This window comes from Lacerta agilis, chromosome 6, assembly GCF_009819535.1.
Source record: "Lacerta agilis isolate rLacAgi1 chromosome 6, rLacAgi1.pri, whole genome shotgun sequence".
Lineage (NCBI taxonomy): Eukaryota > Metazoa > Chordata > Lepidosauria > Squamata > Lacertidae > Lacerta > Lacerta agilis.
Genome location: NC_046317.1, coordinates 22627008 through 22642225, shown reverse-complemented (window position 1 = coordinate 22642225; position 15218 = coordinate 22627008).

The following is a 15218-nucleotide window of genomic DNA, read 5'->3' as shown; positions in this document are numbered from 1 at the left end:
GGTGGGTGCTCCCCCCCTTTTAATGGACTCATGAAAAAAATGGTCTTGAAAATGGTAAGAAGTTTAACCAAAGTACTATCATCCTTCCAATTATTTATTGTATATCTCAGGAATTTTTTCAGTTACGCCAGGAAAGTATGTGAGAATACATAAGAGAAGGCGGGGAACAGGCCTAGTGAACAATTTTGCACATGTTCCTATTTTTCAAAACCACGAAGGAACATAAAATCCAAAACATATTCATGCTGTGTGAACAACAACAAAAAGTATTTTGAGATCTAACTTAGCCTGGCAACCTACAGACATATTTTCACATTTCCTCCCCTGTGTGTCAAAGTGAACTAGGCCTTTCTACAACAGACTTTGCACACAATCCCAAGTTACGCACCTTTATATTCCCTTGATTTCACTGAGAAAGTTAGGCATGCACTTAATTTCCTCCATTTGAAATCAGGGAGGAAAAAAAATGCCGCCCTTTGCCCTGATTAGCTACCTTCCCTTTCCATTAATTGCTTTGAGCAAACATGCTGAGACTTCCCCAGTAAGAAGGTAACCCAGCTCTTTGCTCCTGCTAAAGTGAAATTTGTACAGGGCAAATGTCCAAAGAAAATTGTCCCTTGAGCCATGCTTTACCCATATACTTGATGTTTTGCTCTGTCTTGCAGCAAGAGATGAAACTGCAACATAAATTCTATGTGGCTCGTGTACACTTGCCAAATTTCTAATCAAATGAATGTGGTGCTTCGTGCCATCCACAATTACTCTCATGGGCATTTTATTATCTTCATTCAACATGGCAAATTAAACGCTGTTCTCATCAACAGAAGATCCAAATTCTACGATCATCAGAATTACATGACTTTGGCCTTTTCTAGAGTTTGCTACTTCAGAATGAAGGTTATGGGGAGGGGGTCACATTGTTTAATACACCCTCTTGTTAAAACCCTCCAATAATAATAATAATAATAATAATAATAATAATAATAATAATTTCTTTATACCCCGCCCATCTGGCTGGGCTTCCCCAGCCACTCTGGGCGGCTTCCAACAAAACATTAAAATACAATAATCCATCAAACATTATAAGCTTTCCCTAAACAGGGCTGGCTTCAGATGTCTTCTAAAAGTCTGGTAGCTGTTGTTCTCTTTGACATCCTAAATTTTCTCAGACTAGCATGCCATGAAGGTTGCAACATAATCTTCAACATGTTACCATCCTGTGTGCAGGAAAGCTAATGGTTGTCAATGTTTCCTTATGTGATCTCCCCCTTGCAGTCTGAAGTGATGCATTCTGAAAGAGCTTGTAGCATGTGGTTCTGCTAACCGTGTAGCTTGACTCAAAGTACACGATATTTCTTTCAGAAATAGATCAAATGCACTCTTGTATCCAGCCTGCACGATTGATGGTGATGACCATGTAACTTAAATAGACAATTTCCAGCTCTTGGTCTAGGAGCGTTCTTAAGGAGGGGACGTGTCTTCTCTAAGAAAGGATACAGTTGTGTGATTTTGGGTCAGAGGCAGTTGGCATACAAGTGTTTCCCAAAGATTATGTGATACTGTGTGGATCTTTTAAAAAAGAAGGGTTTGGCCAAACTGCAGGAGGCAGTGAAGGATAGGCGTGCCTGGCGTGCTCTTGTCCATGGGGTCACGAAGAGTCGGACACGACAACAACAGAAGCAAAGAATCGAGCCCTTAACTATAAGTCTAATGTGTGCTGCCAGCATAATTTCTTAAGGGATCAATTACGTTTGATAAATCATAGCATATCCCATATGCTCCCCTTGCTTGTTTCATTTCTTGGTCTAGCTGTTTAGGACCCTCCTTATGTACAATTGTTCACAACGAGGATTTCAGGGAAATCCTTGGTTGGTCAGTGCAGTACAGCAATTCTGCAGATTTTATATCTGATTCTTAAGTTCAGGAAGAGACTCTTTTATGTTAAAAGAAAGACTATTCTTTTTCAGCATATTGTCTTATGTAAATCAGCATGTAACTGAGTCTGTCTCTCAGGATTTATAAGAGCCTAGTATTTGGGTTAAATTGATCATGTTATCTTTGTGAATCAGCAGTAACAGGGTGGGGAAGAGACACACTGCTGTGTACTGTATTTTTAAATAAAGTAATTTTTTTCAAGCATACGTTGCAAGTTCTTTTCTTAGAGAAAGTCCCCTTGAGAGACTCGAAAAGTTGTCAGGCTGCGTGGTTGTAAGTGAGGCGCTGGCATTTACAATGGAAAAAAACAATTGGGGTAAGAAAGAAGGCTCCATATTTGTCTGGTGGACTCTGTTTACATCTGGTGGGCTGTGCTGAGCTTGAGTCAAGAAGGAAGGCCTATCCGTGGCACTTCTCTGCCTCCACTCTGCCCTGAAGCCCACAGGTTCGTGGGCCGGTGAATATATCTGAGCCTCACCTACCTTCTCAGGGTGGTTGTGAGGATAAAACGAGGAGGGAAAGAACCATGGAGAAACTGTGGTATGAATAAGTAAATGTATAAGACTCTCAGAAGTTATCTCTGATGAGTTCTTCCATTAGATTCAGGTAGGTAGCCATGTTGGTCTGACACAGTCAAATAAATAAATAAATTGCCCAGTAGCACCTTAGAGACCAACTACCGGTAAGTTTGTTTGGGAGCCAAACGTTCTGGGGATAAGCTTTCGTGTGCATGCACACTTCTTCAGATGTATCTGAAGAAGTGTGCATGCACACGAAAGCTTATACCCAGAACAAACTTAGTTGGTCTCTAAGGTGCTACTGGGCATTTTTTTTGAGTTCTTTCATGCACAGCGTTTGAAATGTGAATTTGTGACAAGGCATATGGGGATACCAGCTGGGTGCACATCCATACTGATGTCCGTAGATGTATTTTCTGGCATTTCTGCAATTATGAAATGCAGAAGGCATATGGAGGCAGCAGCTGGGCTTGCAGCTCTCTTCAGCTTTTACAAAAGTTCCTTCTAGAAATATATATATTTAAAAAGGTGGGTATAATGTCACTCTCCCCCCCACCCGACTGCAAATTTCATGGCTATTTGCAGTTTCATTCTCACTCTAATGTGCTTTACAGAGAACCAGTTCATGGCCATTTTTCAAATCATTTCCCGCATTTGAAACGACAGGGAGCTTTGCAAATTATTTAACAGTATTATGCATATGTGTGTCTCTATATTTCCTCTTCCTTCACCACCAAATCCTCCTATATGCTGTGCTAAATGCAGGTGTGACTGCAAGTGCTTTCCTGCATTAGCATAATATATTCAGTAAAAAAAAACCCCAACAACAACGGGGCAAAAGATGATTGAGTATCTGGCGTGGAGGAAAAGGCAAAGTGAGAAAGAAGGAGGAGGCTTTTGAATGTTTGGCAGCCAAAACGTTCGACTCCCAAGGCGTTCGGGAGCCGAGGTACGACTGTATTGCATTTCTATTTAAATAATAATAACATAATAATTTCTAATTTTGTATTTATACATATTCATTGACTTGCAATTTTTATGAAAATCTGACATTTTGAGGGTTTTTTTTTGGGGGGGGGGTACATAAATGGCCACCCTACCAATCAGCTGAGGGGCAACTGGAGGATTCCAAATCCAGCCTTTCCTCTTGTTCTGTTTCCTTAACAGCTGATTGGTTGGCTTTCTCCTTTTCCTTCAAAAGGCTAAGCTCCTGAACAGGCTGAAAAATTGTTCACACAACCCCCATTGGTTCCTGTGATTCCCCGTTCATAAAATGAAGCATACACTGAAGCCAGCTTTTCTGACCTTACAGCTCCCAGTTACAGTTAAATGGCAAGCAATAACAAATGTAATCACAAGAACATTTAAAAAAAATGCTTTGTCATTATTGTTTTCAATAGAATGCAGAAAACTGGGAAGAATAGGCTTTTGAGCCTTGCTGTGAATCTCTCTTTGTGTCCCTCCCTCCTGGAAACTGAAATGGTGCTCTAAAATTATACTATAAATATCATAATCATATCCATTTGGATCAGAACTCAATATTCAGCTAGCACCGAGGCACAGTTAGTGTGCCTGTAAGCAGTAAAGACACTAGTCAGTAAAGAGAGGAAATGCATGATCTGTTTTCATGATTATTTCGCTTACAGGGGATAACAGACAAAATACTTTGAGGAGAATGCAGGATTTTAAAAAGAAAGGCCACCAAACAAGTCTAAGGAAATATTGATTGTAGCTACAATTTTAAAAATCTATAGGTTCCCCCCCCCAAAAAAAAATATTGATCTCAGCCATCTGAAATAATTTCACACATTTTCTTCTATCTAAAGTTTTTCTTAACTCCTCTCTCTCTCTCTCTCTCTCTCTCTCTCTCTCTCTCTCTCTCTCTCTCTCTCTCTCTCCCCCTCTCTCATTACATACCACTCCAATCTCCAAGCAGGGGTATCGGGCACACTTACCAGAGCCTGTGCTTCCTTTTGGGCAATGAGGCACAGCAGAGACTGTGGTGTCTTTATGATATATGGTTTATTTGCACATATATACAACTTGAGCCTGGATGGAGAGAGTGCAGAGCATTCACGTCCCAACAGGGTCCTGTTCCTTCCAATGCTGCAGCCTCAGATTCAAAGAGACCCCAAACTTTGTGTCTGACCTTCTCTGCAGCATAAAACAGACAACCCCACCTCAAGCTTGCAAAACTAAGTTTGTTCTTGGTATGAGCTTTCATGTGCATGCACACTAGAAGTTGGTTTCTAAGGTACTACTGGAAGGATTTTTTTTTGACATTTCCCCATGTTCTCTTACATCAGTACCCACTGCAAACCTCCGTTCTGGCATCATCTTCTGTTAATTACCCAGAGCATGGGGTGGGTCACATAACCATAGACTTGCTGATGGCTTTTTTCTCTGTCTTTTCTTAGGTCAATTCCGATGATTACCTCTTGATCATTCCTCTTGATAGCTCCTCTGCCAGGCAGTTTCCTGGACAAGGAAAGCTGAATCCAGCTATTTAAAACCTAACTTTCAGTTTAACCCTCCAAGAAATATGTCCATTCTAACTTTTATTAGGCCCAGGAATTTAGGGGAATCTGCCCTGCCCCATACTGATAACAATATACATCACACATATATACACACAAAGAGAAAGAGAGAGAGAGAGAGAGAGAGAGAGAGGAGAGAGAGAGAGAGAGAGTATATATATATATATATATATAGAGAGAGAGAGAGAGAGAGAGAGAGAGAGTATCTATATTGGGGGTGGGTCTGAAAATAGGGCAAAATATAATGATGTAACATTAGCTCTATGTAATGGGAAGGAAAACTCAAACTATTTTTTTCTAGTTTATAAAATTATAAAGAAGAATAGATAGGCATGTGTAGCTACCACTCATTTATTAATTCTTTCCTGCTTTTTCATTCCTGGACAGAAAATAAGTGCCTTCTTTTATTATGGACAAGATATAAAAAGCTTTCACCTCTGGGCTAAAAACAACTAGACCAGCAAGAATTTGATTAAACTGAGTACTATAAATGCTGATTACAAGTGAGGTTTTTTTTATTAGCTGCACTGGCAATAAAAAATATCTACCAGTTCAATTACTGCTATTCTTCTGTGATGAGATTTCATATTTCAACGTAATACATTTGGGGATCCCTTTCCTCTTATCACTGTTAAGTATCACAGCAGTGTACACAACACATTTCTCTTGAAACCGCTACTGCAGAAAGCATTTCCATCCAGAAATGACTTAGGGGGGCTCTTAAAGGGTAGCAAATTGGCAAGTATTTACCGAGAGGTGACTCTCACTGAGTTAAATGGAGCTTTACTTCCATGCAGACGTGTCAACTTGTGGGAGAAATTGGGGGCGCTGACATTGCACACAGCTTCTTGGCATCATGTCAGGTCGGAGGAACGTGGTGGGAACCCAGCTTCAATGGCTGGCAGCTCCTCCTCCTTCATCTACAGAGGAGAAGAAGGTGGTAGGCAGCCAAGTTTCAAGACACGGTGTGGTTGTAATGGTTAGAGAGTTGGACTATGACCTAGGAGACCAGGGTTCAAACCTCCACTCAGCCATTATTATTTATTGAATTTATATACTGCCCTATACCCGGGGGTCTCAGGGCGGTTCACAGAATGAAATCAAGATATAAAACCACAAAATACAGTGGACGCTCGGGTTGTGAACGTGATCCGTGTGGGAGGCATGTTCGCAACCCGCAGAGTTCACAACCCGCAGCGCCACATCTGCGCATGCGTGGGTTGTGATTCGGCGCTTCTGTGCATGCGTGAAGCTTGATTTAGTGCTTCTGCACATGCGCGAGCACCGAAACCTGGAAGTAACCCGTTCTGGTACTTCCGGGTTTGGCGCAGTGTGCAACCCGAAAACAAGCAACCTGAAGCGTCCGTAACCCGAGGTATGACTACCTAATAAAAATAAAAACAACAACCCAATAAAAAAGGTAAAGGTGCCCCTGACCATTAGGTCCAGTCGCGGGTGACTCTGGTGTTGCAGCGCTCATCTCGCTCTATAGGTTGAGGGAGCTGTTGTTAAAACACATTTTAAAAGGCATAGGATGTAAATCAAATCAATCAAAGGCCTGGTTAAAAAGGAATGTATTTGCCTGGTGCCTAAAGGTATATAATGAAGGCGCCAGGCGAACTTCCCTGGGGAGAGAATTCCACAGACGGTGGGGCCACTGCAGAGGAGGCCCATTCTTGTGTTGCCATCCTCCGGACCTCTCGAGGAGGAGGCACACAAAGGAGGGCCTCAGAAGATGATTTCAGGGCCTGGGTAGGTTCATAGGAAAAGAAGCAGTCCTTGAGGTGAGCCATAAAGCTCACTGGGTGGCTTTGGGCCAGTCACCATTTCTCAGCTCAACTTACCTCACAGGCTTGTTGTGAGGATGAAACAGAGAGGAGGAAAACCACGTATACACCTTGAACTCTTTGGAAGAAAGAAAGATAAATGCAATAAAAATTAAATAAACTCCAGGACATATCCAAGACTCTTCTGCTTTCCCGTGAAGTACAGTAGTGGTAGGCAAAAGACCCTTCTGGAATGTTGGTTCTCCATTATTACTTTCTTTCTTAACTTCACGACAAACTTCCAATAATCCCCAGAGTTCCCCACAACACGGTTTGAAAATCCCTGCCATAGAGTGCAGCCGTTAACAAAACCAATTAGTTACAAAGGGAATTTATATTAATCCTAATCTTCATTTAACCTCTAAAGTGTCAAGATGTGTTTGTGTTCCTTTTGGAGCTACAGGCTAACAGGATTACTGGACTTCATTTATCTCCTACTATTCAATAAAAGAAAAGTATTACTTTCTCTCTAAAGCAAGTAAGCTTTGGGGATATTTATTCCATAGTCTCTCCAAATCTTTGCGGAAATGATTGAAGAAGGCTGCCTTCCCAAGAAACGAGAGGTTTATTAAGATGGTAACCTTGTCTATGCTCATTCATGACTAAACCTAGTTTACTGTGGGACATAAAGTCAGGGAGCCGACCTTTTGTCATCATTTTAAAAATCCCTCGGCAATCTCTGCACGGTTATTGTAGAGAAGTGGCTAAATTTCTGCTAGATTCTACCCATATGAGTTCAGTCGGACACCCCACATCATCATTTTTTTGTCTCTCTCCCCAACCCCAAATCTTGGCCTACTCCTCATGTCCAGTGATGGCTTTTTAATTTTATTGTCTTTCATGGTTGTGCCCTGAGGGCTCTTCTGTTGTTGTGGGGTCATAAACAGGAAACATAAATAAATATAACTCATACAAAAATAAACCCAAGCAAGGATTGTGAGCTCCTGTAAGCAGGAAGCTGGACTAGATGACTGATGGTCCGACCTAGCAAGGAAGTTCTTTCAGAATGGCTGTAGCTCAGTGGTAGAACATCTGTTTTGTGTGCAGCAGGTCCCAGGTTCGATCCCTAGCATTTCTCTTCCTGGCTATTGAAATCTGTCAGAGGGAGCTGGGCATGTGGACCCTGGAAGTGGTGAATGCCATATTGAGGGCATGGTATTCCCTGCTATCCTAAAGAAGGCAGTGGCCAGACCCCTGTTACAGAATCCAATTAAGTTCAAATACCCTCCAGTGTTCCTCTGATGAAAATAGGGACATCCTTTTCCATCCCCTCCACCATTTCTCCAATGAAAATAGAGACATCCCCTCCAACATTTCTCCCATGAAAAGAGGGATGTCCTAAGGACATTCTGGGATCAAATCAGAAACCAGGACAGCTTCTGTAAATCCAAGACTGTGTCTGGAAACTAGGGACACTTGGAGTGTCTGAGTTCATTTGGCGTGAGGGAACTGTCACCCGGTCTCCAATATTGAGTGCTTTAGAAACGTAGTAGAGCAGCTAATGTCTGGATAATGCAAGAGTGAGGCAACTCATATGCTGGGAGGTGTTGGTACCCCTCAAGTCTCTCTCCTGAGCTCCCTCACCATACCCTTCTGTTGGAGAAGAAATCCGTGTGTCACATCCATTGCCCTCCACCTTTATAACTAACTTGCTGATCTCCCTCAGAGGCAGGGCTGTGCTCTGTTGCTAGTATTGAAGTAGGATTCGCTACTAGATGTGTAATACTATTTGTGTATACATGCCATTTTGTCCTTTGCCTTGGGTGGCAAAACAACTTGGACCGGCCTTGACTCTAGGCAGTACTGGGTGATTCTGATTATTTGGATGCATCCCAGTCTGACATGCTGGAAACAGCACTGGTCACTCTGAAGCCTGACTTACACCGGAGGTGGGAGCATAGCATTGGTCATCTTGGCTTTTAGTAACAGTTTCAAACACTGTTTTGAGAATTCCCCCCCCCCTTTGGTGTGTCACAATTCTGAGCTGTATTTCATTGTATGTTCGGTATCTGATTTGTAAATCACTTTCGGAAGAATATTTTCCTGAAAAGTGGTTTACAAATGTATTAAATAAATCAATTTGCCCCATCTCCTGCATTCTATCTTTATCCCCATCACCAACAGTCATTCAGTATTCCACAGTGACTGAGCAAGCTCAGTCTTCATTGTTTCGGGTATTCCCTGCTCCCTAAAGATTATTATTTGTTGTACTTCTGAAAAACTTCTGGCTTCTCTGAGCCTGCTGCAAACTCTCTGCTGTGCACGGATGGTTCCATCTGGGCTACACAGGAACCAACATTTGGAGAACTGAGATTGCTATTAGAATATATGACCCTGAAAAGCAAAATAAACAAAACCTAGAAAGTGATAAGAGGGAAAGTGCGCAGGGTGGGGGGGGGAAAGAGAATCAAAATAAAATAAAAATCACCCCATACAGCAGCCGATATTATATTTCTGAAATTAATGAAGGGAAATGTTAATAATTGAGATCAGCATGAGGGAAGGAATAGACTCGATTATTCCTTGGCATCGTCAAAAAGCACAAAGCAGCCCTCAGTGAAAGGACCTCTCATTGCAAATACCATTAATAATTCAGTGCATTACTTGCATATCTGAAGGCTGCCAAATCCCACCTTCTAAGACTCTGTTGAAAGCGATGCTGCTTTTCATTCTGCCAACATATTTGATGATTTTAATAAAGTAGAGAGGAAAAAATTGAATTATCGGGAGAAAAGAAGAAGAAGAAGAAGAAATTAAAAATTCATGGGGGTCTGGGGAATGGAAAAGACAAACTACGGGAGATGTGGAACGGACAAGGTTGCACCGAGTGAAGAGAAAAAGGAGAATCCACAAGCAGTGCTGGGTTGGCCCTCGGGATGTTGCCAGATGACAGCTCCCATCACTGCTGACCACTGGCCATGCTCAATGGGGCTGATGGGAGTTGGAGTCCAACAACATCTGGAGGACCACTAATTCCCCACCTCTGATAGATGGAGGCTTGTGGCTTGTGGAGCACTAACAGGATGACCCCCTGAGAAATCCAGAATTGGTCCTACCTGGTTTCTAGGTATCTTGCCCTTAGGAACAGAAGGATCTGCCTTATACCAAATCAGACCAATGGCCAATATTGCCTACACCAGGTATCTTCAGGCTATTCAGACCCAGAACCTACTTTTAACACAAACATGCCTATGGGGACCGAATGTATTTCTTAACCTTTCACTGTATATTTGCATGGTGGTAGTATTCCTGTGTGGAAGACAGAAGTGCCTGGCGTGCTCTGGTTCATGGGGTCACGAAGAGTCAGGCACAACTAAACAACAACAAGTATTCCTGTTGTGAACCACCAGTTGAAGACCACTGGTCTAAACTGACTGGGAGCTGCTTCCTGGGGTATGAGGCAGGGAGTCTTCCCAGGTCTACATGCACATGCCAGGGATTGAACCTGTTGCATTCTGTCTTCTGGCATGTTCCCTGTGATGGGCGTAGCCAGGATTTATTTTAGGGAGGGCAAGCTTTATGTTAGGGTGGGCAGAACCAAGTTACCTGTGATGCAATTGGTCAGTTAGTTGAGTATTTTTATTTATTTACTTGATTTAGGGGCAGATCTGCCCCTCCCCCTCCCCCTGGCTACTCCCATGTGCCTTGCCTCTGAGCTACAGCTCTTCCCCTGCAGCACTGGAGTTGTCTTTCATCCAGTCAAGAGCTGAAAGTAAGAGTCAGTTGTGTTCTTGTAAATTCCCCTTGAACTCCTAGCAGCCTTAGATACTATCAACAATAATATCCTTCTGGAACAGTTGTCTGAGTTAGGGGTGGGTGGCACTGCTTTGTGGTGGTTCCAGTCCTACTTGGACGGTCATTTCTAGAGGGGGATGTTTGGGCAGCCCCATAGAGCCTTTAATGTGGGGTTCCTCGGGGTTCAGTTTTATCCCCCATGTTGTTTAACACCATGTCAGGCTGGATGAGGAGGAGTGGTGGAAACTGCCTGGCCTTGTTTGGAGGTTCTAGCAGGGGAGCGCAGCTATCGTATACCCTTGACCGAAGAACGGTACACTCCTTCTATCTGGGAAGGTCGTCCTCTTCCACCGAGCGCGCAGCTTCGGGAGGGACGCACATGGAGCGGTGAGGGAGGAAGGGGACACCCGCCTAGCCAGCCAGATCAGCCGAATCAACCCTGGCGATCAATGGGGTGACAGATGTCGCAGCCAGATCGCCCTCACATCCATGGCAAGGAGAGTGTTGGACTGTGCCTGGATTTGTGGACGTTGGGAGAGGGAAGTTGCATGGAAGTTCAGTGCTGATGCCATCAGGAGAAGAAGAATGGACAGAGGGGGTGTGGGGTGAAGCACTAAGTAAAAGCTAAAGCAATCTGTTATGGTATTTTGAAATCGGAGGGTGAACACTGTCAACAATAGTTTGTTTTATTATTTGGTTGAATATGAAAAGAGATATTTCAAGTTTCTATGTTATTAGCAGCAGTTCAAAGGATAGAAGAGATAGATCTGATGAGGATGATTTGTGAGGATTTATGAGGATGTAGTATAAATGAAGTCATTTTAAGTGGTTTAAGTTTATAGATTAAGATGATTAAGACTAAGATGAAGATTAAGATGAATGCGTTACTTTATATATATAGTTAAGTTTAATTTTTTTTTAAAAAATGAAGAGGTTATGAAGTAGATTATGGATATAAACTCGAAGGTGAAAAGGCAGGGGAAGTCAACTGTCAAGATTGGAAAAAGAAATTTTTTTTTTTTGCAGATGTTCAATTAAGAAGAAAAATCATGGCAATCTTTGTATGTGTAATTGTATTTGTTTTGTTTGTGTATAAATGTAGGTGTGGTGAAGGTTGTATGTTGTTATAAGTAAAAATGTCAATAAATTCTTATAAAAAAAAAAAAAAAGGAAACTGCCTGGCCAAGAACCCCCCAGGGAAAGCGCAGAGGGAGATGATTTGGATCCTGACAGTGGGCAACCAGATACACCCCAGAGGAGGGGAAGAGCTATGCAGTGGTACCTTGGTTCTCAAACTTAATCCATTCCGGAATTCCGTTCCAAAACCAAAGCGGTGCAAAACCAAGGCGCAGTTTCCCATAGAAAGTAATGCAAAATGGATTAATCCGTTCCAGACTTTTAAAAACAACCCCTAAAACAGCAATTTAACATGAATTTTACTATCTAACGAGACCATGGATCCATAAAATGAAAACAATAACCAATGTACTGTACTATAAAATAAAAAACACAGTGTTGTAGATGATAAAAATTAACATTATTTTTTTCTTACCTGCACTGATGATAGTCATTGTTTGGATGGGTTTGTTTTTTTAATCCATTTTCACAGTCACACAATCAATCAATCAATCAATCAATCAGTAGCTGAACTGGGTTCCACAAAGTCACAAAAACGAATTAACCAAAAAAAGTCTCAAAAACGCAAAATAAATAGCAAAAACAAAAGCATCAAACTTAATCCATTCCAGAAGTCCGTCTGACTTTCGAAATGTTCAAAAACCAAGGCAAAGCTTCTGATTGGTGCAGGCACCCCGGAAACAATAGCCGAAAGCCACATAAGACCTTCGACTTCCGAAAGATGTTAAAAAACCGGAACACTTACTTCTGGGTTTTCGGCGTTTGAGAACCAAGGCGTTTGAGAACCAAGGTAGCACTGTATTGTAAACCACCTTGTGATCCTCAAATGAAGAGTAGTATGGAAATTAAATAAACAAATGAATGAATGGCTGATTATATATTAACAAATAATGCATGACTTATTTAAACAAATGGTTTTATTGAGGCAATCACAAAAATGGCTGCCTTTCAGAAAATTCCAGTTATTACTGGAAACTTTACAGAAGGCCAGAGAACAGCAGCTTCACAGTAACTCATGATTCTGTGAGTTCAAGAAAATATACAATATGGGAGAGGGGCACCAGAAAGCATGTGTGGCTTTGAGATTTTGAGGAGATTTTTAAAATAATAATAAAAAATCTGCTTGACATTTGCAGTTGGAGAGAAGGTCACAGACCAGCCTCCACTTCCATGCAGGTGTTGTGCTAACTTCAGGAGCCATATGCATGCAAAGACATAGGATTCCCGAATATTTCCCCCCTCCAATTTCATCACTATTTATATAAATGTGAAAGCGTAAGCTACATACACAGAACGGCATACAGATACAGCTGCCCATTCTTTTCCACATCTGAAAATATTCAATATGACCTTTCCTTCTAACAGGGAGCTGTGGCTTCCCTTCTCCCTCATTCAATTTTAAATGCACCACAACCTCTTTCAAAAAGTAGTAAACACACGCCAGGGAATTTTTTAAAAAAAATTGTTGCTGTTTATAATCTGTTGTTGGCTTTTGATCTGCTTTTATTCTCTTCCTGGTTTCATTCTGTTTTAGAGTTCATGGTAATGGCTTCGCATCTAAGATAAACTGCCAATCGACCCTTTGCTATTGAGCAGTATAAGAATCTTAAAAAAAAAAGTAAACTAAAACTAAAATAACATTTTCAAAACTGGCTCACCATGAAGAAGTAAATAAACCCCCAAAAAAGTACTAACCAGCACCAACCATTCCAAGAGGGCCTTTATTGATCATTTTTAATTGATTTAAGCTTTGATTTTTCTTTATGAGTGCCCTTTATGCATTTGCAGCTGCCTCAGATAAACCCTCCAAGTGCCTATTTGTCAATAGGAGGTAGTGCAACAGAATGATTTAGTAAAGTATGCTGAAAGACTGGAAGCTTTAAATCCATAGGCCAAGTAATGGAGTAAAACGGGTGTTTTTTGTTTGTTTGTTTGTTTGTTTCTTATTAGCAAGTCACACAAGCACGTGAGGTTTAAAAATAAAAATACGTTTCAGAAACCGGCTGAAAAACAAAATTTCCTTTTCCCATGACAGGGATAAGGTTCCTGTTTGTGTAGTAGTTACAGGATTCTTAGAGTTCACTTTCCAGATTTATATTAGGAACAATGTTGTCTGAAGAATGGTGAGGGAAAGCACAAATAAGGAAGATTATCCCATGGTAACAATTCCCAGCAGATGCTAAATCTGAATCCCCTGGGGCAGTAAAAGGTAAAGGTAAAGGACCCCTGACTGTTAAATCCAGTCGCAAACGACTCTGGGGTTGCGGCGCTAATCTCGCTTTACAGTCCAAGGGAGCAGACATTTATCCGCTTCTGCAGACAGTTTTTCCGGGTCATGTTGCCAGCATGACTAAGCCACTTCTGGCGAACCAGAGCAGCGCACAGAAACACCGTTTACCTTCCCACCGGAGTGGTACCTATTTATCTACTTGCACTTTGACATGCTTTTGAACTGCTAGGTTGGCAGGAGCTGGGACTGAGTAACGGGAGTTCACCCCATCGCGGGGATTCAAACCGCTGACCTTCCGATCGGCAAGCCCTAGGCTCAGTGGTTTAGACCACAGTGCCACCTGCGTCCCTGAATCCCCTGGGGCAGTAATATATGTCAAAGCAAGGATTTCTGCTTGTGCAATCAGACTTCTCCCTGTCTCCTGCCCTACCTCACACCCTGTGCTCTCAAATCTTCTGCAGAGTGTTGCGGGAAACCCTAGAACAGATTTATGGGGCACACAGGAGGAGGAGGAGGAGAAGGAGAGGAAAACCCTTTGCACAAGTTGAAATCCTTGCTCTGAAGAGGTGCATTATTTAGCTCTACTTTGCATACAACTCCCAGGCACTGAAACCACCCAATGCATCCCCAAACAGCTAACAGGTGGAATTGCAGATTTATAAACCAAAGCAAACTAGAAGGCTTCAGAAGTTTGATCCGCAACAATAACTATGCACATGGCACTGGGCTCTCTGTGTGGTTCGTCATCCAGCTAAGCAGTGGAGTCCGAAAGCCTGCTTACGTGTGTGTGTGCCTCCTCCCAGCATGTGCTTTTTTCAACTGAAAGTTCCCTCATTAGGTCAAAACAGGCATCTATCCTGGGATTTTGTAAGATGCAAAACAATTTCTTTAAATTAAAGCCAGACTATTAATCACCTAAAAATTCTTTTAAAATTGCCCAACAGCTCTGTTATTTATTCCTAGTGTGTTGATTTTATTTCCCAGTTTGTGTTCAAATCAATTCACAGATTTTAACGGACACCGCCTGGCTGTTAGCTCGATGGTAAGGCAACTGCTTTTCATGCAGAAGGTCCCAGGTTCACGCCTTGGCACCTAGGCACCAACTCTGTTGGGCTGAGGACAGCCCCCCCCCATTATGTGGAGGCAGGGCTGAGTCATCGCCCCCCCCATCTTGAGGGGCTGGGTCCTACCGGGTCTCCCCATGGTGGTGGAGAGCCTCGCTGGGGCTCCCCGCAGTGGTGATGTCCCCTTGAGGTCTCCCCGCAGTGGTGGAGGGTCCCACTAGGCCTCCCCACTGTAA